At 42.9% G+C, this 25,320-nt stretch overlaps 1 long non-coding RNA gene across 9 annotated transcripts in view; it reads left to right on the top strand.

Annotated features, from left to right (window-relative positions):
- Positions 1-25,320, top strand: part of LOC309535362 — a 183,976-nt gene that overhangs the window by 73,741 nt on the left and 84,915 nt on the right. Inside the window, exon 6 of one of the 9 annotated variants that reach the window (XR_014221217.1) lies at positions 20,442-20,706. The exons of the other annotated variants lie outside the window; for them this stretch is intronic. This is a non-coding gene — a long non-coding RNA (uncharacterized lncRNA). The remainder of the gene's footprint in view (positions 1-20,441; positions 20,707-25,320) is intronic. 9 annotated transcript variants of the gene reach the window in all.

Below are 25,320 nucleotides of genomic sequence, written 5' to 3'. Positions count from 1 at the left end.
GCAAGTGTAGAGTTTTTTGTTTTTGTTGCAGAAATTAAATCTTGTAGCAGCCTGGGTGTTTCCGAAGCTGCTATAGCATCAAGGCCAAACTGCCTTTCCAATAGAGGTTTCAATTGGATGTATTGCCATTGTGTTTCACTGGTTAATCCATACTTTACTTGCACAGTATTATATTCCACAAATTTGTAATTTTCATCAAATAACCGATTCAGTGTCAAAATACCATTTGCCAAATTATTACTTGATTTCCAATTTTTAATTTTGGGTTGGCCCATATTGTTAATTTCTCATGCAGATAGGGGTCATGCTTATTAGTGTGGTGTAGTGGTTAAGAGCGGTGGACTCATAATCTGGGGAACCGGGTTCGCGTCTCCGCTCCTCCACATGCAGCTGCTGGGTGACCTTGGGCCAGTCACACTTCTCTGAAGTCTCTCAGCCCCACTCACCTCACAGAGTGTTTGTTGTGGGGGAGGAAGGGAAAGGAGAATGTTAGCCGCTTTGAGACTCCTGAAGGGGAGTGAAAGGCGGGATATCAAATCCAAACTCCTCCTCTTCTTCTTATATTCATCCAAATTTTTATAGGTGCTTTAATAGTCTCCAGGATAATAGGATATTTCATAAAATTAGAGCTGAGTTTAGTCCACCCTTCTAGAAGTTCAAAGAAACTATATTTGAGAGTAGCCCAATTGGGATTCCTGCTAGCTCTCCAGTCATTAATCTTACTCAGCATGTAGGCCTGGTGATATAGTTCCAGATTTGGAAGTCCAAAGCCGCCTTCCTTAGTTGGAAGTAGCATTTTATGTAGTGATATTTTTGGTGGCTTTGTACCACAGGCACCATCTATATAGTTGATTTATTTTTTGGAAGTAAAATTTGGGAACATGTATTGGTAATCCTCTAAGAATGTATAAAAGCTTTGGAACTACATTCATTTTGAGGACATTAACCTTTCCCCACCTTTCAATACCAAAAGTAATCTCATTTATAATTTGATTCAAATTTAATTTTACAATTTGGTCTATATCTGATGAAATCATTATACCCAAGTATTTAATAAAGTCTTTGCACATCTGAAATTGTTGGTTTCTATACAATGTAGCCCTTGGCCCAATTGGTAAAATCTCTGATGTTGTCCAATTTATAGAATATCCCGATATTCTGCCAAAGGTTTTTATTTTCTCTATAATTTTTGGAATTGTATCTTCTGTTTTAGTAATAAATAAAAGGATATCATCTGCAAATAATACAATTTTGTAATTATCTTTGTCGTGTTTTACACCCTTGATATGCTCATCCTGAATTATTGCTCTTGTTAATGATTCCAGGCACAGTTAAATAATAACGGAGAAAGAGGACATCCTTGTCTCGTTCCTCAATTTAAACTAATCAAATTTGAAATTCTTCCGTTGGGTTTTTATAAATCATTTTAATCCGATTACAGTATTCTATAGGGAAACCAAATTTACGTAACACAAACCCTATGAATTCTTTATATATTCTGTTAAAAGCCTTTTTTGCATCTAATGACAATATCATAAACTCTTCATCTTTATTTAAATTTGTCAAATCTATTGTTAATCTGATATTGTCTGTAGCTTGTCTTGTTTTTATAAAACCTGTTTGATTATTAGGTATCAAGTCTTGAATAATCTTTTGTAATTTTGCCACCAATATTGCATTCAAAATCTTTGCATCAACATTCATTAATGATATTGGTCTATAATTTGCACATTTAGTAGGGTCTTTGTTAGGTTTTGGTATAATTATTATTAAAGCTTCATTGAATGTTGTAGCAGATATACCTTTATGAGCTATTTCCTCATAGACTTCTAGAAGTCTGGGGACTAGTAGATTTTTGAATATTTTATACCATTCTATAGAAAGACCGTCTGGTCCAGGTGATTTCCCATTTCCCATTGTTTCTATTACATTCTCAATATCTGATATATTTAGGGGTGCTGATAGCATATCTTTTTGATATTCTTCAATAGTTGGTATTTTAATGACTGTAATGTGTTGTTTGAACCTTAGGCTTAATTTCCAGAGATGGTAAATCTGTGTTTGGGCTGTATGGCCTTAGGGTGCAGGTGAGATTCACATGGCTAAATGCCCCTCCATGTAAAATATTCCCTCCATGTAGGAAAACCAATATAGCAAGATAAAAGAACTATAGAATCATAGAATTGTACAGTTGGAAGGGACCTTGAGGGTTATCTAGACCAACCTCCTGTAATGTAGGCTTCTCAACTAAAGCATCCCTGACAGATGGCCATCCAACCTCTGCTTAAAAACCTCCCAGGAAGGAGAGTTCACCACCTTCCGAAGGAGTCCGCTCCACTGTTGAACAATTCTTACTGTCAGAAAGTTCTTCCTGATGAATCTCCTTCTCTGTAACTTGAAGTCATTGGTTCAAGTCCTACCCTCCAGAGCAGGAGAAAACAAGTTTGCTCCATCTTTCATGTAACAGCCTTTACATATTTGAAGATGGCTCTCATATCTCTTGTCAGTCTCCTCTCTTCCAGGCTAAACATCCCCAACTCCCTCAACCATTCCTTATAAGGCTTGGTTTCCAGACCCTTGATCATCTTGGTTCCCCTCCTCTGCACACATTCCAGCTTGTCAACATCCTTCTTAACTGTGGTGCCCAGAACTGGACAGCTTTCCAGGTGTGGTCTGACCAAGGCAGAACAGAGTGGCACTATGACTTCCCTTGATCCGACACTGTACTTACTTCTGTTGATGCAGCCTAGAATAGCACCAGCCTTTCTTATTGCTGCATCACACTGTGGACTCATGCTCGTGGTTTACAAATGTTTCCTTAATTTTTTTGTTTGTGGGTGAGCATCCTCCCAAGTCCTCACCTACAGTCTAAAGCTCTGCAACCTTTACTTAGGAATTGAGGAAGATGAGCAAACTAAGTCTTGTTTAAGTTTGGCAATATTAATTTGCTGACGTCCAGTCATTTCTGAGAAATGAGGCATTGCTTATATTTCCACTTTAAAAATCTTTCACATGCTTAGAGAAAACAAAAGGTATTACGGAGCAGAGGCTTATTACAAAAATGCCTTTTTATCATGAATATCACATCTCAGAATATAGGAAAGTCTCAGAGCCCTGTTTCAGAGAAGTGTGGCCTGTTTCTTTGGTTCTTTTATGCATGGCTTGAGCTTTTGAGCCAGTGTGGAATAAGCAGATGTATTGGGAATTTCATGGTATCTATGTTGTCAGTAAACCTGGATTTATTTATTTGTTATTTTTTTATTTTTGTGGCCAAAAAAGGAGGATAAAGAAGACAACCTTCTCTAATGTATAAACTGTCTACAGTGGAGAATGGAGCTGGGTTGCTGTTTTATATAAAAAGGCAGACATTTTCTAAATGTTAATAGTCTTATTCGCTCCCCACAGCAGCAATCAATATGCATTAATAGAAATATACCACACATAAAGCCTTGGCAATGTTTTGTTTATTGTTAAGTTTGTATCTGATAAAGTGATTAATCTAATTTTAGTGGTTAAATGGGTCCTGTGAATCCAATAACTTGGTTTTGTTCAGGTTCCAATTAATCTCCCTAGGATACTATCCAAAGGTAGTGACAGAAGCTGCACATACTGAGAATAATAAATAATAATAATAACAATAATTTTATTTATACCCCTCCCTCCCTGGCCAAAACTGGGCTCAGAGTGGCTAACATCAAATGTATAACACATTAATATAAAATCAAGCAGAAGTAGGTGACAAGATGCCCAATTGGTGTGTGTGCCTTGGATGCAGCCTGGTTAATTAACAAAAACAAAATCCACGTTGGGCCCTGGTTTTCAGATCCCAGGCTAATAGAATGAGAAAGGATATGATGATTAGGAGGACTTTGCATGTGAGCTGGTGGGACTTGCCCATAGTCTCTTTAAAAGTGGGGTGAGCCGTGGGGCTGGTGTGCCTCTTTCAGGCAAGGCAATGAGGAGCTGTTAACAGTGGCTGTGTTGCGTGAGGGTGAAGGCCCACCTAGCAGAGCGTGCGTCCTGGCTTCACCAGGAGGGCAGGCGCCTTCAGCGCTGTTTCCAGCATTAAGAGATGTCCAGGTCAAGCAGACTTGTATTGCCACATGTTGTAATGCAACATCCTTGTCCCATTTCTGTTGATTGCCTATTAACTGGAACAGCCGCTTCCTTGCCTCTTTCCGAAGATAGACAACCTTTTTTTAAAAAATAAATCTGAAGCGACAACATAAACAGGACAATATCAACACGATCCAAAACAAACAAATGAACAAACCCGCAATTACATGTGGTGGCCTGCAAGTCAACGGGAAATCCATTGAAAGCAGCATTAATACTTTGCAGTTGATCAAACTAAATAGTAAGTGAATGCACTGCTGCTCAGCAGCCCATGGCACACGACTGAAGGAAGACTGCTTTCCTTCCTCTCCAAAGATGCCTTGCATGGATGTCCAAATATTTTCAAAAAAATAGTATGTTTTACACAGGAGAGTTCTTAACTCCTTTATGACAGCTGCTTCATCCTCCAAACTGCTTTTTAATTGTTTTCATTTTATGTAATCTCCAGGCTGAATTCTTAAGATGCTCATTTGGCTCTTTTCCCGGCTATGAGCCCCACGGGACGTGGCAAACTGTAAACAAGCATAATGAACAGGGACTCATAACCGAGAGCAGAATTTTACTGACCATGTAAAAAAGAGCCTCCTGCAGGACATTGCTTCAATGTGGTTGCTTTGGAATTTTATTTTTTTGCTGGGGGGAATTCCCAATATTATAAATCTTATGAACTTGCAAGCTCGTCTCTCTTCACCTTTACTTTGAAATGGTGTTAATAGAAATGGTGTTAACAAGAGACAAATCTTGCCAGGATTTTACTCTTTACAAAATTTGGGACCCTGGTGCCCAATCTGCGGCATGGCTCTTGAAATGGTGGCAGCAGCTACGGGCTCTCCTACATTGCTTTCAGGGCTGCCTCTCGCCATTGCTTACACCCACCCCATCCACCGAAATGAGGCAAAATCAGAGCATAGTGCAAATTTGATTTGTGATGTTGCTGCTCTAGAACAGGGCCTGGGTCTTGCCATATAAACTGCTTTGCTTCCTACTGTGGATCCTATTGGAGGCCTCTAGTTAGTAGGGAGAAGGAAGCCAGACAGAAGCAACTGTGGCATGATGACACACGCTAATGAAGAAGACTGAGGAGTGGTCAAGGCAGGCAGAAACCTGGTCCAGAGCACAACATGTTAGCTCAGTGCCCTTGGCTAAAAACATTTGTAGGAAAAGTAACCAGAAACAAGAAAGTCATCCCATTGTCTGGGTTTCTGGGGTATATGCTAAGCTTTCTTAAGTTGTCCTTGTCCAATGCTCCTGCAGTACAGAAACACTTTAATATTGAACCTGGATAACTTATTATCACTTTTTAATATTAGACAAGGGCCAAGGCATATTAGCCAAGGTCTAGTACAGCAAAGCAGAACCCTTTTGGGATCCCAGTGGGAGTCTGACAAGGACTTCATTCCAGTAGTGGACAGGGCAGACTCCCACACCCCATTCTTGCGGAATTCCTGTGGGAAAGAGTTAAATATGTAATTACTGGTAACTCTTCATTTTCCCAGGGTAGGATTCACTCTGCAGCAGATGTCCGCTCCTCCTCATATTCTGGGGCAGTTCTTACAACTTCCAACAGAGACTTGGGGCAGAGGAACTGCTCTTCAGTCTTTTGCGCTGTGCTCTGGACCATGTTGTTGTTGTTTAGTCATTTAGTCATGTCCGACTCTTCGTGACCCCATGGACCAGAGCACGCCAGGAACTCATGTCTTCCATTGCCTCCCGCAATTTGGTCAAACTCATGCTGGTAGGTTTGAGAACACTGTCCCACCATCTCGTCCTCTGTCATCTACTTCCAGATGCCTTCCATCTGTCCCAACATCAGGGTCTTTTCCAGGGAGTCTTCTCTTCTCATGAGGTGGCCAAAGTATTGGAGCCTCAGCTTCACGATCTGTCCTTCCAGTGAGCACTCAGGTCTGATTTCCCTCAGAATGGATAGGTTTGATCTACTTGCAGTCCATGGGACTCTCAAGAGTCTCCTCCAGCACCATAATTCAAAAGCATCAATTCTTCAGCGATCAGCCTTCTTTATGGTCCAGCTCTCACTTCCGTACATCACTACTGGGAAAACCATAGCTTTAACTAGGGATTCATCCAGCCCAGCCTTTCGCATGATGAATTCTGCATATAAGTTAAATAAGCAGGAAGACAACGTTGTCTTTCTGGAACTCTCTAGCTTTCTCCATAATCCAGCGCATGTTTGCAATTTGGTCTCTGGTTCCTCTGCCCCTTCGAAATCCAGCTTGCACTTCTGGGAGTTCTCGGTCCACATACTGCTTGAGCCTACCTTGTAGAATTTTAAGCATAACCTTGCTAGCATGTGAAATGAGTGCAATTGTGTGGTAGTTGGAGCATTCTTTGGCACTGCCCATCTTTGGGATTGGGATGTAGAGTGATCTTCTCCAATCCTCTGGCCACTGCTGAGTTTTCCAAACTTGCTGGCATACTGAGTGTAGCAACTTAACAGCATCATCTTTTAAAATTTTAAATAGTTCAGCTGGAATACCATCACTTCCACTGGCCTTGTTATTAGCAGTGCTTTCTAAGGCCCATTTGACTTCACTCTCCAGGATGTCTGGCTCAAGGTCAGCAACCACACTACCTGGGCTGTACGAGACATCCATATCTTTCTGGTATAATTCCTCTGTGTATTCTTGCCACCTCCTCTTGATGTCTTCTGCTTCTGTTAGGTCCTTACCACTTTTGTCTTTTATTATGGTAATCTTTGTACGAAATGTTCCTTTCATATCTCCAATTTTCTTGAACAGATCTCTGGTTTTCCCCACTCTATTGTTTTCCTCTATTTCTTTGCATTGCTCGTTTAAGAAGGCCTTCTTGTCCCTCCTTGCTATTTTTTGGAAATCTGCATTCAATTTCCTGTATCTTTCACTATCTCCCTCGCATTTTGCTTGCCTTCTCTCCCCCGCTATTTGTAAGGCCTCGTTGTACAGCCACTTTGCTTTCTTGCATTTCCTTTTCATTGGGATGGTTTTCGTTGCTGCCTCCTGTATAATGTTGCGAGCCTCCATCCATAGTTCTTCAGCCAATCTGTCCACCAAATCTAAATCCTTAAACCAGTTCCTCACTTCCACTGTGTATTCATAAGGGATTTGATTTAGATTGTATCTTACCAGCCCAGTGGTTTTTCCTACTTTCTTCAGTTTAAGCTTGAATTTTGCTATAAGAAGCTGATGATCTGAGCCACAGTCAGCTCCAGGTCTTGTTTTTGCTGACTGTATAGACCTTCTCCATCTTTGGCTGCAGAGAATATAATCAATCTGATTTTGATGCTGCCCATCTGGTGATGTCCATGTGTAGAGTCGTCTCTTGTGTTGTTGGAAAAGCGTGTTTGTGATGACCAGCATGTTCTCTTGGCAGAACTCTATTAGCCTTTGCCCTGCTTTGTTTTGATCTCCAAGGCCAAACTTGCCTGTTGTTCCTTTTATCTCTTGATTCCCTACTTTAGCATTCCAATCCCCTATAATGAGAAGAACATCCTTCTTCGGTGTCACTTCTATAAGGTCTTGTAAGTCTTCATAGAATTGGTCAATTTCAGTTTCTTCAGCACCAGTAGTTGGTGCATAAACTTGGATTACTGTGATGTTAAAAGGTCTGCCTTGGATTCGTATCGAGATCATGCTATCATTTTTGAGATTGCATCCCAGTACAGCTCTTGCCACTCTTTTGTTGACTATGAGGGCCACTCCATTTCTTTTACGGGATTCTTGCCCACAGTAGTAGATATGATGGTCATCCGAGCTGAATTCGCCCATTCCCGTCCATTTTAGTTTACTGATGCCCAGGATGTCAATATTTATTCTTGCCATCTCATTTTTGACCACATCCAACTTACCCAGGTTCATGGTTCTTACATTCCAGGTTCCTATGCAATATTTTTCTTTACAGCATTGGACTTTCCTTTCGCTTCCATGCATATCCACAACTGAGCGTCCTTTCGGCTTTGGCCCAGCCGCTTCATCAGCTCTGGATCTACTTGTACTTGTCCTCCGCTCTTCCCCAGTAGCATGTTGGACACCTTCCGACCTGAGGGGCTCATCTTCCAGCGTCATAACTTTTATATGCCTGTTGTCTTTGTCCATGGAGTTTTCTTGGCAGGGATACTGGAGTGGCTTGCCGGTTCCTACTCCAGAAGGATCACGTTTGGTCAAAACTCTCCACTATGACCTGTCCATCTTGGGTGCCCTGCTCGGCGTAGTTCATAGCTTCTCTGAGTTATTCAAGCCCCTTTGCCTTCATGGATCACTGCCTTGCTCTGGATTATTTTATAATAATAATACATTTCCCTCCACAGTCAGTCCTGAGTGTGCAACAGCCTAAAGGGCCCAAAATAACCCAAGCAGAGAAATGCAAATAATGTCACTGATTGTACAGGTGACCTGCAAAACTTGCCCTACAAAGGCTCAAGTGCAATTGCATCTTGTACATTACATGCATGAAATTTGCAGACTGCATGGATGAATTTTTGCATATTTGCAATGCCCAATCTTCACACAGTTAGAGGTTTTCTTACATCCTACTGCAGATCTCCATGCAGACAAAGGAGCTGTGAGTACACATCTTCCAAAACAAATGGAAAAGTAGGGTTTCCCCTCCATTGCAATGGTAATAAAGGGTGAAAGGTCAAACCTCCACTGCTGGAAGCAGTATGAGGCTAAATGCCAGTTGCTAGGAATCCCAAGTTGCGCACAGGTCCCCGTTTTGGGGTTTCCCACAGGCATCTGGTTGCTCACTGAGAAAATAGGATGCTGGACTAGAAGGTCCACTGGCCTGTTCCAGAAGGCCCTTCTTATGTTCTTAAGGCATAGAGCCTCTCCCCTCCCCACTGAGCTCCCCACCAGCTGCTAAGCAGGAAACACTGAGCAGAAGAAAGTATAGCTATTCAGTCCCGAGACTTCATAGAATCATAGAATCATAGAGTTGGAAGAGACCACAAGGGCCATCGAGTCCAACCCCCTGCCAAGCAGGAAACACCATCAGAGCACTCCTGACATATGGTTGTCACTTAATGACTCAGGACCGCAGTACCTCAAGGACCACCTCTTTCCATATGAACCTACCCAGACCCTGAGATCATCTTCTGAGGCCCTTCTTCATGTGCCTCCTCCATTAAAGGTTCGGAGGGTGGCAACATAAGAACGGGACTTTTCTGCAGTGGCTCCCCGTCTACAGAATGCTCTCCCCAGGGAGGCTAGCACCTTCATTATGCATTTTAGGCACCAGGTGAAAATATTCTTCTGCAACCTTGGCCTTGGACTAATTATCAGTCTATGTCCTTTTAAATTTGTCTGTGGGGAGGGGGCTATTATTTTGCACCATTACCTGTCTGCTTCATTTTACCTTGTCCTCTCTTGTGCTGCGTGCCACACTTGGCCCAGGCTGTGTGGGAATGTGTGGCACAACTGGACCGGAACAAGCCAGCATGTGGGTCTGGCTTCAGCATATAATCAGGCCTAGCTCTTGAACTGGTTTAGCAGCAGGTGGAGGCTCCATGTCCTGAGTCTGGAAGAGCCTCCAGCCACTCATTCCAGAGATACGATCATAGAATCATAGAATCATAGAGTTGTTTTCTTTATCAGAGAAGACTGAGGCAAAGAAGGCATTGAGGAGTTCAGCCCTTTCTGTGTCCCCTGTTTGCATTTCACCATCTTCTCCTCTGAGTGACCCCACTGTTTCTTTGTTCTTCCTTTTGCTACGGCCATACCCATAAAAGCCTTTTTTGTTGCTTTTAACCTCTCTAGCAAGCCTGAGTTCATTCTGTGCTTTAGCTTTTCTGACTTTGTGTCTACACGTGCTGGCTATTTGTTTGAATTCCTCCATTTTTTGTACACATCCTTTTTTAATCTTAACTCAGTTAAAAGTTCTTTAGATAGCCACCCTGGCTTCTTTAGGCACCTTCCATGTTTCCGTCTCATTGGTATTGCCTGAAGTTGTGCTTTTACTATCTCCCTCTTAAACTCCCAGCCATCATGAACTCCCTTTCCTTTTAGTATTGCTGTCCATGGGATCTCACCCAGCACTTCCCTAAGTTTTATGAAGTCGGCTTCCTTTTAGTATTGCTGTCCATGGGATCTCACCCAGCACTTCCCTAAGTTTTATGAAGTCGGCTTTCTTAAAGTCAAGAAATTGAGTCCTAGTATGCTTGGCTGCTCCTTTCCGCTGTATAGTAAACTTCAGAAGAGCATGATCACTCGCACCTAATGATCCTTCCACTTCTACCCCACTAACCAGGTCATCAACATTGGTTAGGACCAGATCTAAAATGGCTGTTCCTCTTGTTGCTTCTCCCACTTTCTGGACAATGAAGTTGTCTGCAAGGCCAGTGAGGAATCTGTTTGACCTTATGCTCTTGGCTGAGTTTGACGTCCAACAAATATCCGGGTAATTGAAGTCCCCCATTACTACTATCTCCCTTCCTTTTGCATGCTTGGCCATCTGTTCCAGGAAGGCATCATCTATGTCCTATGATCTTCTTGCAGTCCATGGGACTCTCAAGAGTCTCCCCCAGCACCATAATTCAAAAGCATCCATTCTTCGGCGATCAGCCTTCTTTATGGTCCAGCTCTCACTTCCATACATCACTACTGGGAAAACTATGGCTTTAACTATACGGACCTTTGTTGGCAAGGTGAGGTCTCTGCTTTTTAAGATGTTGTCTAGGTTTGCCATCGCCTTTCTCCCAAGAAGCAGGCGTCTTTTAATTTCGTGACTGCTGTCACCATCTGCAGTGATCATGGAGCCCAAGAAAGTAAAATCTCTCACTGCCTCCGTTTCTTCCCCTTCTATTTGCCAGGAGGTGATGGGACCGGTGGCCATGATCTTCGTTTTTTTGATGTTGGCACCAATCATTAGAGGAACTTTTTTGGGGGGGGGGATCTAGCATATGTTCCCTCTCTTTTACATGACCATTTATATATAAGCATATACATATGAATTAAAGATTTGAAACTGAGATGTAGAACAGATAGCTGCCTTGATATAACAAATCATTCTTATACTTAATGGCTGTTCCTACAGACTATTCATGTTAAAGAGAAATAATATTCCCTTTATACTCTTTCCTGCTTTATCTATAATAAAAGAATGCTGTTCTCTTTGATATTATGGAATCTGACAAATATATAACACTGTTGGTATTCCAAGACTTTTCTCATTCATCCTTGGCCTTCCCCATCCCACAGCATTGTATCTTCATTAATTAACACACAAACAAGATTGAAGCTACACAGTCTCAGTACATGGGTTACGATGATGATCAACTGACCCTTTTCCTACATATGTGTACCAGAATCTCTGCTTTTATCATTCCTGTTTTACTCTGGTATTGCTTCCTCCGGACACCAACCCCCCAAAAACATGTACATGCATCTTGGAATCAATTCATAGTTAAAACCCAAGCAGAATATTGGTGGAGATACCTTTAAAAAGGAAAATGTTTAATGTGACTGTCTGAAGAGGAAATGGTTGCGTGGGAATGGAGTGAAAAATCACCCCACTCCTCTCCTTTCTTCTCCTAAATAGCTGAGCCAAAGGACACTTTACGTTGAACGTGTTTCTGCTTCAGGTGGTCTCTTTTATTTTGAAGGAAAGTGGCCATGCTGTTACCTTGAAGCTTATTTCAGCTTAACTCTGTGCATGCCCTGGAACTATGTGACTGCTTTGGCTGTGCTTGGTACGGTTTTCATGGTGCCCAGGTGCAAAGTAGCAAAGGATGGAAACAGTGGCTTAAGCTGGCTCACCTCCCTAGGCATGGGCTGGAGCTAGGAGCATTGTAAAGAAATGTGGTTTCCTAATGAGTCACTAGGGGACGCGGGTGGCGTTGTGGGTAAAAAGCCTCAGCGCCTAGGGCTTGCCGATCGAAAGGTCGGCGGTTCGAATCCCCGTGGCGGGGTGCGCTCCCGTTGTTCGGTCCCAGCGCCTGCCAACCTAGCAGTTCGAAAGCACCCCCGGGTGCAAGTAGATAAATAGGGACCGCTTACTAGCGGGAAGGTAAACGGCGTTTCCGTGTGCGGCTCTGGCTCGCCAGAGCAGCGATGTCACGCTGGCCACGTGACCCGGAAGTGTCTCCGGACAGCGCTGGCCCCCGGCCTCTTGAGTGAGATGGGCGCACAAACCCCAGAGTCTGTCAAGACTGGCCCGTACGGGCAGGGGTACCTTTACCTTTACCTTTAATGAGTCACTAGGAGCTTTGCCATATTGAGTCCCAGGCGACACCTCCATCCTGGAGAATCTTCCCCTGGTGATTAGACTGAGCATCAGTTTACAGTTTTAGGCAGCACTCCTACCTCTTCCCACAAGGAACACCTTCGGGACCAGGCTGTTGGCTCTGATTGGCCCAAGACTCCCTCGTGACAACCCTGGAACTTTGCAGGAAGAAACCTGTCTTTCTATGCCTGCTAACAATCAAGTATCCAAGGTGACCAATGCCCTTCAGACCAGCTTTCTCCCTCCTCTAAAAAGGTAAAGGGACCCCTGACAGTTAAGTCCAGTCGCAAACAACTCTGGGGTTGCAGCGCTTATCTCGCTTTATTGGCCAAGGGAGCCGGCGCACAGCTTCTGGATCATGTGGCCAGCATGACTAAGCTGCTTCTGGCGAAACCAGGGCAGTGCACGGAAATGCCATTTACCTTCCCACTGGAGCTGTACCTATTTATCTACTTGCACTTTGACGTGCTTTCGAACTGCTAGGTTGGCAGGAGCAGGGGCCGAGCAACGGGAGCTCAGCCCGTCGCGGGGATTCAAACAACCGACCTTCCGATCAGCAAGCCCTAGGCTCAGTGGTTTACACCACAGCGCCACCCGCATCCCTCTCGCTCCTCTAGCTACCTTTTAATTGTAGTCCACCAGGTCCCTTTCCTCTCTGGACATCCAGTTCTGTTGTTCAGCCTTTTTGTTTCCCCCAGGAAGTTGCTCCACACTTCATTGGACCTCATGGATATCCCTGGGAGAAGACAGATTTAGCTTAGCGAGACTCCTTCTCCCGGCCCTCTTCCCTCATCTGCTTCTCTCCATGTTTGTCATTTCTCTTGGTAATGTTTCGTAGATGTTTGTTAAACAAAATGTACCTTCATGCCAGCAACCACAAGTAACTCACAACTGGGGGTGGGGGGAGTGGCGAAGGGATAAAAAGACCAAGTTAGAGTCAAAACTTCTGAAAAGTTTTAATTAATATGGAAGAAAAAGAGGATGGTTAGTTCTCTAAAGGTCTCCAAGTCCCCTCTCCAGAGAAGGAAAAACCCTAGCAGATAAGAAATGCTGATTATTAAATATATTTTTCATAGTTGCTAGCAAATTTGAATGCCATGAATTACTTATAGCACAACACAAATTCCCTTGTTTTGATTTCCTCAAAGGCCTTCAGACTAGTGTACAGAATGGAATTCTAGTTAATTCCACATACAATATGCAAATTAAGTTGCGTCCTCCTTTAAAAGCAATTATATTTCTGATTCTTCAACTTCTAAAAAGTGTGTGTGCTTTTAAAAAAAATCGGTTCGAATCCACAGAATTTTTCCTCAACCTCTGCATCCCAAATGTAGCCTCTTGCTACCCTGAGAATCCACTCCGGGGGAGCAGGGGGCTTCTGAGTGGCTTAGGATGCTGTGGGTAGGAAGTGCATTGTGCTTACGCAGAGGGTAGTCTGGATGCTGCACAAACTAATATTTTCTCAACCAAACTCACATCTACTTGAATTTGGCAGCATTTGTAAAGATTCTATTGTGCTTGTATACATTTTAAAATATCCAGTTATTTATGCTGTTGGATAGGAGTTCAGTTCTGGCCCTACCATGGGGCAGAGTGAGGCAGCTGCCTCAAGCAGTGGATACTGTGGGGTGCAGAACGAGAGTGAGATGCTGGAGGACAGGTCTGTGTGCACCACACAATGTGTCCTGCACCTCTTGGCTAACCTGCTGTCTTCAGGTGCAATGGAGTAGGAATCACCAATGCAGTACCTAGAGATGACTTGAGTTTTCTCTGTCCAATAGGGGCCCTGGTGAACCATGTAATAAAGCCCCTTGCTCATGAAGATGTGGGAGAGTGATGTGGACACATGGGTGGGGGGGACAGAAAACGCTGACTTTGACATGGCTGCAATGTTGCCTGGAGTGCCAAGATGAGTGTGACCCAGGTGCCTTTAGAAAAGTTGCCAAGCATAAGGTTTTAACATTACAGCCAAGACACATAAGCATATCCTCCAGGAGTCGTGTGTGTAGTAGACAGACAAGGAATTACATCAAATATTTGTTTTTTCCTCTCCTATAGATGTCTCTTTTTTGGCAATTTGCTGAAAGCAATTTGAAAAATGTAACATTTCAGACCTTTTAAATATACACAATCTCTGACAAGTCATTATCTGGAAAAAAAATATCTTTGGGCTTTTCAGCAAATTTACATTGTAGTTACAGCAGAATCTCCATGTGTAAACCTGGGGAGGATATTGGGGAGAAAATTGATTTATTCCGTGTAAGCCAATTAATTCAACAAACAAATGCTAGCTGCTGAGGAAGAATGACGTGTGATAGGATGAGCAAGAAGCACTTCTTAGCTTTTGGTCAATGCATCAGGATGAAAAAAGGAGGAATTTTTTTACTCTTACAATTACACTTTCTGACAAAATATTTGTTTATTGCAGTATTTTTGTACACAGGAATTGTTGGAATGATCCTGATCTCCCACTGATGAAGAAAGATATGTTAGAACGTTGCCATAATGTCTATCATTCTCTTAGGCTTTTTATATCTTATTCTGGTTGTCTCTTATTTTATTTTTGTACACTGTCAGAATGACTACTGATTTCACTGAAAATGGTTTAAAATGTGGGTTACCTCGGAGCAAAATTTCATTTGCACATTTTTTGAGGAAAATCTGATGATGCGAAATATAGTTACTGTCAGTCAGTGAGTAAGATGGACTGAAAGTTTGATTTGGTGCAAGGAAACTTTATGTTGATATCCTGGAGTGGGGTATTTCTCAGCCTCTTTCTTTCCAACAATGGAAGTTTAAATATCTTTAAGCCATCTTTCCAACTGCCAAAGTCTGTAACATGTATGCTGACGTGAATTAGCGCAAGGTGTAAAGAGGTGAGTGAATTTTGACCTCCTGAAGGATCAGTTCTAGGGTGGTTGACTCATCACTTGGCCTTCCCTCCACTTTTCCATGGCAAGTATCATACAGGGCAAATCAGTATTTACTTAAAATTTAAAAGGTAAAAGGTAAAGGTTTACTGTACTTAATTATAATGCAGGCAAATTAATACAGCTTTTTAAAAAGGCTTTTTTGGGATGCAGGTGGCGCTGTGGTCTAAACCACTGAGCCTCTTGGGCTTGCCAATCGGAAGGTCGGTGGTTCGAATCCCTGCAACGGGATGAGCTCCTGTTGTGCGGTCCCTGCTCCTGCCAACCTAGCAGTTTGAAAGCACGTCAAAGTGCAAGTAGATAAATAGGGACCGCTCCAGCTGGAAGGTAAACAGCATTTCCATGCGCTGCTCTAGTTTCACCAGAAGTGGCTTAGTCATGCTAGCCACATGATTCGGAAAAACTGCAGACAAACGCCGGCTCCCTCGGCCAGTAAAGCGAGATGAGCACCGCAACCCCAGAGTCATTCACGCCTGGACTTAACTGTCAGGGGTCCTTTACCTTTACCTTTTAAAAGGCTTTTACTACACCAAGCTTTGTTATTTTTCAATACTGAAACCTTGAGATTGGGAACTCTGTGAATGCAGAGGGTTCCTGATCACATGGCAGCTTCTAAACACATCCAACTGAATGTGGACTTGCCTTTGGTCTGCAAGGCGAACAGTACTTGCAAGGTGAACAGTACTTGCAGACATACCCACATGAGAAAGGTTGGCCATGCCTATAGAATAGATAGGAATAGATATGATAGGAATAGGAATAGGAATAGGTATAGGTATAGGAATAGGAATAGGAATAGGTATAGGAATAGATGGGAGGTTGGGTCTATAGTCCAAAAACCATTTTTTCCTATATAATCTTGTAATTAATATTTTCATTTGTATTTTGTTTTTTGTCTTTTGGTGTATCAATAAAAAAGAAAAGAAAAAGAAAAAAAGAACATGTGTCTTGAAAGCTCTGTAGAAAGGGCTGAGCCCAGTGAGAACTACAAGCTAATGGCCATTGTGCTAATGAGAGCGAGCACGAGAGCGAGAGAGCTCATAGTACGAGAATTAATCCCAACATCTGTCAATCTTTCTTCATGTTTTTAATGTCTTTGCTGTGGAAGAAGCTGCCCTTAGCATTACTTTCCCTAAACTTTAAAAAAAAGAAGGAAAAAAGAAGAAGCAGTGATGAAACCTGACATGCTGTATTAAAGAGCCGTTGGGGTAACTATATATTTAGCCACTTTTAAAAACATGTCATACTGTGTAGAATTCAGAGTCATGATATCTATCACATCTGGTTAATCCATAAATTAAAGTTAATAAAAAGCCAGGTACATACAATGTGAGGTGGGCATTAAAAACAATCTAGAAAAAAATCATCAACATACTCATTTTGAGTTTCTGCCATGCATAAAGGTGACCTGGAATGGAATAACAGGCAAGTGTAATGAAAATCTGCCAACTTCCACTGACATAAACAGCCATCACTTCAAACGCTTGGAGAATATAGCAAAAGAGAGTGGACTATCCTTTGCTCTGTAAAGCAAAAGGAAGCCTCAAAAAAGAAGAAGAAGAAAGAATCCCTTTATAATCTGTCATATTCTATTTATATTGGTAAACACAGTCTGAATTAGAGGTGGGCAAAACAGGGTCTTTCCTGTCCATGCTACTTTTTAATGTTTTACCATTAAATCTGTTCTGTTCTGTCTCTGGATTAATCTGTGCATTCATTAAAAAAAAAAAAAACCTGCATGAAAACTAGCATATGCATGTATTTCTGAACACACCTCACCAACATTTCTAGACACGTTTTCTCTCAAATAATGCATTTCTAAATGTGTCTCAGAAGACACACTTCGAAACATATTTCAATATGTTTTTTTTAAACTGAGAACCCCATTGGAACATTTAAGAAGTGTGAGGCCCGTGGTCCCGGAAGGGAGAATCAGGTCTCTTTGTATCATAATTCACAAAGTGCTAATCCCTCAAGCATCCTTAATCTGAAACTAGTTTCATTCTTTCTGAATTAAGTTAACAGGCAAAATGGCTTACCTCTGTAATATGTTTTTAAAAACATGGTTGTTGTTTTTTAATTTACTGTTTTTAAAGAGTGCACATGACTATCATTTTTAAAGTTATTAACTTTTGCCCTAAGATTTTCTCAAACCAGAATTTTAGACCTATATTGGATTTTTATTTATTTAGTGTAATTTGTATTCTGCTTAATTGTAAACTGTTTACATAAAATGAAATATACACTCAACTTACCAGTTACAGATAGGTAGCCGTGTTGGTCTGCCATAGTCAAAATAAAAAAATTCCTCCCAGTAGCACCTTAAAGACCAACTAAGTTAGTTCTTGGTATGAGCTTTCGTGTGCATGCACACTTCTTCAGATACACACTAAGAACTAACTTAGTTGGTCTTTAAGGTGCTACTGGGAGGAATTTTTTTATTTTAACTCAACTTACCAGTGAGTCAGAGTTAAAAACAAGTTTCTGTAATACATGATCAGAGCCATCCCTTAACAACTGATAAGATTATTGTATCAACTATAGCATTATTAATATTTCAATTGCAATATAACATTGCAAGGCAATACTGTGGTACCTCAGGTTAAGTACTTAATTCGTTCCGGAGATCCGTACTTAACCTGAAACTGTTCTTAACCTGAAGCACCACTTTAGCTAATGGGGCCTCCTGCTGCCACCGTGCCATTCTCATCCTGAAGCAAAGTTCTTAACCTGAAGCACTATTTCTGGGTTAGTGGAGTCTTTAACCTGAAGCGTATGTAACCTGAAGCGTATGTAACCTGAGGTACCACTGTATCTAAATGGATTTTTTTTGGGGGGGTGTGTTAGAAAATGGCAACACTGTACCTGTCTAATTGATTTCTCAGGGTGTTTGGAGAATTTGTAGGGCTGTAATTCCCTGCTATCTATGTGAACTGTGCAAGAACTTGCAGCACCTCACAATGGCCCTTTTGCATCACTGTCCTTCTGTTGCCACATTACAGGTGCCTTTGGCAATATTGGCACAATATGACAACTCAGGATGATTCCAAGGTGCAGAGACACTTATACACAATCCTTTCCTGTTCACTCAGATACTCACAGAGATTCTTTTAAAGATGGGATAATGGATTTCACACTTAAAAATTGAATCCATTATAGAGTATCAGTTGGAGATATTATTTAGGAAAAACTGGCTTCATGGCCGTAAGGGAGGAAGTGAAAAAGAGAAGTGTATCTCTCCCCTCAATCTCTTTGCTTCTTCACTGCCTTCACCCTTGAGGACTGAAGCTGCTGTCAGTATGCATTTAAACACTGATTCTGGCACTAACACATCTCCATTAAGCTTTCATGTTTTATTAAAAAATCAAACAATGCTAATTATCCTCTAGTTTTGATGTCTGAAATAAAAACAAAAAACCCGAAGCCCAAGCAGCTCAGATTCTTCATCATTGTAGGAACACATCTCCTGTAAAGACTCTCCTCCCTGCAAGGGAAGGGAGTGGTTGTGGGCGGGAGCCCGAGCACCGCCCAGCAGGGGGCGTTGCCCCTGCCTCCAGCTCACCTGGCTGGCGCTCACGCCCCCCCCCCCGGTGGCCACCCAACCAGGTGCCACGGAGGGGGCGTGTTCAGCAGCCTTTTGCTGCAGTGCCAGCCACTCCCTGGCCTCATTCCTCATCGTCGTCCCGTCACGAGTCAACAGGATTGCCAGCAGACTGTCCTCTTCACTGCCTGCTGGAACTGGGGAAGTACTTTGCACGGCTTGAAGTGGTTGGGGGTGCTGGGGTAGCTGACTTTACTGTTAGCCTGCTGTGTTGTTTTAGTGCGTTTTACTGGGGTTACTTTGCTTTCTGATATACTGCTCGCCTTCAACTTCCTTTCTTCCTCTCCCCCCCACCACTCAAGCGGCATTTAATTATTGCTGTTGCAGAGGACGTGTTTTCCCCCACCTTTGGCTGTTCCGTTTTGGCTGCTTATAAGTCTTATATTCGCTAGTACGCGACCTGCAGCTTTACCCTACTTACCTGCCTTTTCTTTTCTGTCTTTTACCCCCAGCTATGCTCAGAAGAAGCGTGTGGATTTGCGGCCACAGTATAGTTCATTGGGCCCGTGTACGAGCGGGGAGCTGCGGCCTGGCACCCAGTCTTGGCCTTCCACATGGTGTTCGAGTTTCCTGGTTTTCGAGAAGAGGCATGCGTTGGGAGGAGCTGATGCCATTGCTGCGGGAGAAAGTAGCCAAGTTCGGCCCTCCCGACATCCTTGAGATTCATTTGGGGGAGAATGACCTCGCTAAGAGAAGGAGTGTGGACTTGCTGTGGAGCATAAAAAGTGACGTGAATGCATTTGCAGCCTTGTGTCCCAGAACGACAGTGTTCTGGTCCTCCTTCCTGAAAAGAACTGTTTGGCGCGGTGCGCAAAGCTGTATGACCATTGAAAGAACCAGGAAACTCGTAAATTGGGCGGTAGCCCGTTGGGTGCGCTTTATGTATGGCCGAGTCATTTATCATGACCGTATCCGGATCGGCGACCAAGCTTTATACCGGAATGACGGTGTCCACCTATCGGATCTGGGGAACGACATTTGGTTAGCTAGTGTCATCAAAAGCATCTGGGATTGGTTGCAGCTTTGAGGGTATTGGCGGCGGGCCTTTGGCTCGGGTGGCGGTTAGGCATTGGAATAATGTGTTGTGGTGTGTCGAAGGGCTAGGTGTGGCCATCGCCTATGCCTTCAATTTTTAGGGGTATTCCGTTAAAGGAATCTGGGGGTCGTGTATTCCGTCCGATGCCTGCTTGGCGGGAGGCCATGGCACGACCCTCGGTGACATCAGGGGGTGAGCCTATAGTTGGATGAGCATCAACAGGCTCCACCTACTGGTGAATAAACCCACTTGTTTCGATCCAATGCCTAAGCCAATACCTTTTCATTGCTGTAATCAATAAAGTTGTGGCCTTTTCTAGCCCATCAACCTTATATCTCGTGTCCTTGTGTCTTCATTTCACTTCGCGGGGGTCGGGTCCTCGAACCACAATTGAAAGCCTTGTCAAGCAAGCTGCCTAGTGAGACTTATGTACAAAAGATTTATCCTCAGTACCAGGCTTATTCAAAACTCACCTTTAACCTATTATCTAGTGAGCATCCTTAGAGGCCAGGGGTGATGATAATCATAAAATGCATTTTCCTTTTAGCACAATAACATGTGAACAGAACACATTTCAGCAGCCAGCCTTAAGAAAACAGCAAGGCTGTGAACCATTGCAAGTGAAGCCTGGAGTCTTGAAAAGCTTCCATCCACAATACCCAGAAACATGAAGGGGGCATGTCCTGAGAATACCGCTGGAAGAAACCCTGCCCCTGTAGGATTCAAAATGACCCGGTTGTGCGCAGCAGTTAAATCTGATTTCGTTATCACAGGAAAATCCAACAGGCATCCCAGGGGGACAAGCTTTGAAGGTGGCTATCTTTGAAGATAGTGCTGACATTCCAAATAACTACTTCTGCCTTTCAGAACTTTAATCATTGATATTGCAGACCTCACCCAAGGCAGAATCCTTCTTATTCCTTTGATGCTGGGAAGGCGATCATGCGATAGCCATTCCCACAGGTGGTAAGGAGGGGGGGGGGCCTAGTGCAAATGAGAACTGGAAACTAAAAGAGCAATTACAGCATGAGAACAAAACAGCAGCAAAATTGTCCACGGCAGAAGTTTGTCATTACTCAATTATCACTGGCAGTGTGCGCTGTGATATTTTTCAGTTGCTGGTTCTTAAACCAGCTCTTCTCTGAAAACTATACAGCATGGCAGTCTGGAACAGGCAGTTGTGCCCATACTGAGAGGGTAGAGATGTAGAACAAAGCTTCCTTTTCCTCTCCGGGCCAAGGAGAATTTATGGGACAGGTGCTATTTTAGCCTGGTACTTCCTTTTCCTGTAAGACTAATATTAGTATTTTAATACTATTAGCTTTAAGGAGAATAAAACAAACAAGAACAATGAGAATGTTCTAAAACGTATAATCAAATTGCTTCTCTGTGAATATTCTCTAGCTATTCTCTGCTCAAATATTTGCTCAATATTCACCGAATATTTTATATGCTTCAGTATTTCACTTCAATATTTTTAATTTTTACAGTATTCTTAATTGAGAGTGGAATTTTTTATTTGACAGCTGGCATGCAATGTTATCAAGTACTTGACAGCATTTGATAGGAAGGAAATACTTATCTAAAAATATTGATTATCAGTAAACAGTGGGCAATAATTTGGAAGCAGATGAGATTTTACATTTAATGGCTGCAAAAGCAAGAGAAGCCTACAGAACTCAGCAATATCTAATTTTGTGGTGAAATTTCATACTGAAAAATTTACACTCACAATTTGAGTTGTAAAACTGGAAATTCCAAATTTGATGTTAACAGACGTATCAATAACGCTTCAAGGACTTAACACTGTGCTTACAGCTTAATAGTTAAATATGAAAATCAGCTACTCAGTTTTATTTACTTTTCCACTAAAATCTACAGTTTACTTACCACATTGTCACCAGCTTGCTGCTCCCAATGTTTGCCAGTTAGGCGTTGCTTTAATTATTTCCTACAAGCACTCATAAACAAATGAGCAAGTTCTATAACAAAGGATTGTAAATCTAATCCTAGATAAACACCCAACTCTGTGCAGGGAAGAACTAGACAGTCAGCTCTGTGTTTGCTGGTCACAAGCCTACGCTGACCAACCCACAACCCCTGAATTAGTCATGGGTGCAGGACTGTTGAGAAGGATGAAAAGGGGCACATTCAATGGGTGAGTTACTTGGATGAGATGAAGTGATTCCTTATTTCCCAGTGAACTGAGGCAATCAGGTTTGGCAGAGAAGTAGCCTCCAGTCTTTTCAGGCTGAAGCTAATTTGGACTCAGAGGAGAAGATGGTGAAATGCAAACAGGGGACACAGAAAGGGCTGAACTCCTCAATGCCTTCTTTGCCTCAGTCTTCTCCGATAAAGAAAACAATGCCCGACCTGAAGAATTTGGAGCAAATGATTCAGCAAAGGAAACACAGCCCAGAATAACTAAGGAGATAGTACAAGAATATTTGGCTAGTTTAGATGTATTCAAGTCTCCAGGGCCAGATGAACTGCATCCAAGAGTATTAAAAGAACTGGCAGATGTGATCTCAGAACCACTGGCAGTCATCTTTGAGAATTCCTGGAGAACAGGCGAAGTCCCGGCAGACTGGAGGAGGGCAAATGTTGTCCCTATTTTCAAAAAGGGGGAAAGAGAGGACCCAAATAATTACCGCCCAGTCAGTCTGACATCAATAGCAGGGAAGATTCTGGAGCAGATCATTAAGCAAACAGTCTGTGAGCACCTAGAAAGGAATGGTGTTGTCAGAGCTGCTTGAAGATCCTAGCTCACAGAGGATCACGCTAGCCAGCGATCATTTAGTAAAAGTCTTTATTGAATTACAGTTTCCATTCTCACGCTGCTGCGCGCAACTCTACGTCTAGTAGCTAGATCGACGAAGCTCCGTCTGAGTCTCCGCCCCGTGCGCACCAACTTAATATCCTAGCCCTGCTCCACCTTTTCCGCCTGACTGTCCTCCTCTGGGTCCCTCTACCCCCCGGGGCTTCTTCCTTCCGGGATTCTTCTGACGCTGACCCGGACCCTCCTGCCTCCTTGCGCCGGGCTTTAGGACCTGACATCAATAGCAGGGAAGATTCTGGAGCAGATCATTAAGCAAACAGTCTGTGAGCACCTAGAAAGGAATGCTGTGATCACCAATAGTCAGCATGGATTTCTGAAAAATAAGTCATGTCAGACTAACCTGATCTCGTTTTTTGACAGAATTACAAGCCTGGTAGATGAAGGGAACGCAGTGGATGTAGCCTACCTTGATTTCAGCAAGGCATTTGACAAGGTGCCCCATGATATTCTTGTAAAGAAGCTGGTAAAATGCGGTCTTGACTATGCTTCCACTCAGTGGATTTGTAACTGGCTGACTGACCGAACCCAAAGGGTGCTCATCAATGGTTCCTCTTCATCCTGGAGAAGAGTGACTAGTGGGGTGCCACAGGGTTCTGTCTTGGGCCCGGTCTTATTCAACATCTTTATCAACGACTTGGATGATGGACTCAAGGGCATCCTGATCAAATTTGCAGATGACACCAGACTGGGAGGGGTGGCTAACACCCCAGAGGACAGGATCACACTTCAAAACGACCTTGACAGATTAGAGAACTGGGCCAAAACAAACAAGATGAATTTTAACAGGGAGAAATGTAAAGTATTGCACTTGGGCAAAAAAAATGAGAGGCACAAATACAAGATGGGGGACACCTGGCTTGAGAGCAGTACATGTGAAAAGGATCTAGGAGTCTTGGTTGACCACAAACTTGACATGAGCCAACAGTGTGACGCGGCAGCTAAAAAAGCCAATGCAATTCTGGGCTGCATCAATAGGAGTATAGCATCTAGATCAAGGGAAGTAATAGTGCCACTGTATTCTGCTCTGGTCAGACCACACCTGGAGTACTGTGTCCAGTTCTGGGCACCACAATTCAAGAAGGACACTGACAAACTGGAACGTGTCCAGAGGAGGGCAACCAAAATGGTCAAAGGCCTGGAAACGATGCCTTATGAGGAACGGCTAAGGGAGCTGAGCATGTTTAGCCTGGAGAAGAGGAGGTTAAGGGGTGATATGATAGCCACGTTCAAATATATAAAAGGATGTCACATAGAGGAGGGAGAAAGGTTGTTTTCTGCTGCTCCGGAGAAGCGGACACGGAGCAATGGATCCAAACTACAAGAAAGAAGATTCCACCTAAACATTAGGAAGAACTTCCTGACAGTAAGAGCTGTTCGACAGTGGAATTTGCTGCCAAGGAGTGTGGTGGAGTCTCCTACTTTGGAGGTCTTTAAGCAGAGGCTTGACAACCATATGTCAGGAGTGCTCTGATGGTGTTTCCTGCTTGGCAGGGGGTTGGACTCGATGGCCCTTGTGGTCTCTTCCAACTCTACGATTCTATGATTCTATGATTCTATGATTCTATGGACCATTTCTCCAGCATCCCTATTTCCATGGAATTATCGTTCTGCATTTGTGTAAGTTGAGATCTCCTTGGCAGCAGCCCTAGCACCCAGACTAAGTTCAAGCTCCAAGGATATAGGTGTGGGGGTGGTCATGTGGGAGGCAACACCTTAACTGGTATAGATAGTTGTTGTTAAAGCTTATTTCTGCATCCCCTTTCAGCCGCAAAAGGTCCCATGGTGTCTCACGAGGGTTGATGCACAGACAAAATTTGAGTAAAAAGATGCAACTTGCAAAAATGTAAGGCTACAAAATCTCAGCATTTTAAAAAAGGCTGAAACCCAAATACATCCAGTGAGGTAGGCACAGCAAGTGAAAAATCTTGCCCCCCTCCCCACCCCATGCTTGGGAGTGTATACATTTTTGGGACAGGCATCCCCTCACTTTCTACCTTTCTCTCACCACCCTCACAAAGCGAAGGTTTGGGGCTGCTGGTGTGGAGCACAAAGATCACCTAGGCTTATCCATCATGATGGCTGATAAGAAAGAGCCAAGAGACAAGGCAACGGGGCCAGGATTCTTACCACAAGGATGACATCAATCCTTAGTGTCTCTCCAGGCTACTAATTCCCTCGTAGATTTCTTCCTCCACAGAAGAATACCCGTGGGGAAGATTCTGTGTCAGAATGCAAAATAGATTTTCCCCCAAGAAAAGGCTTCATTGATCCATTTTCTTGCATATAGATCTTTCCAGCAAAACCCACACAGATTTTGTATTCTGATACGCTGCTTTGGTATATCTCTTTTTATATTCCTGTCAGAAACACACAAAAAAGTTACATGAGAATTGATCTTGAGTAATTTGTGGTTGGATTACACAAGAACCTTATGACAACTACCTAGCTAAAAATCTTAGAGCATAAACTTGCCTTTTAACCTTCATGGTTGCTATTGAGACTCTTTATGAAATATTTCACTCTTCATTAAGATGCACTAAATAGGCTTTTTCAGTTTCATAATGAAAAAATCCCATTTTGTAAGTAC

This window comes from Podarcis vaucheri (genome assembly GCF_965113315.1).
Source record: "Podarcis vaucheri genome assembly, chromosome: 1".
Taxonomy (NCBI): domain Eukaryota; kingdom Metazoa; phylum Chordata; class Lepidosauria; order Squamata; family Lacertidae; genus Podarcis; species Podarcis vaucheri.
Note: the sequence above shows the minus strand (reverse complement) of the source record. Positions and strands in the feature narration are given on the sequence as shown.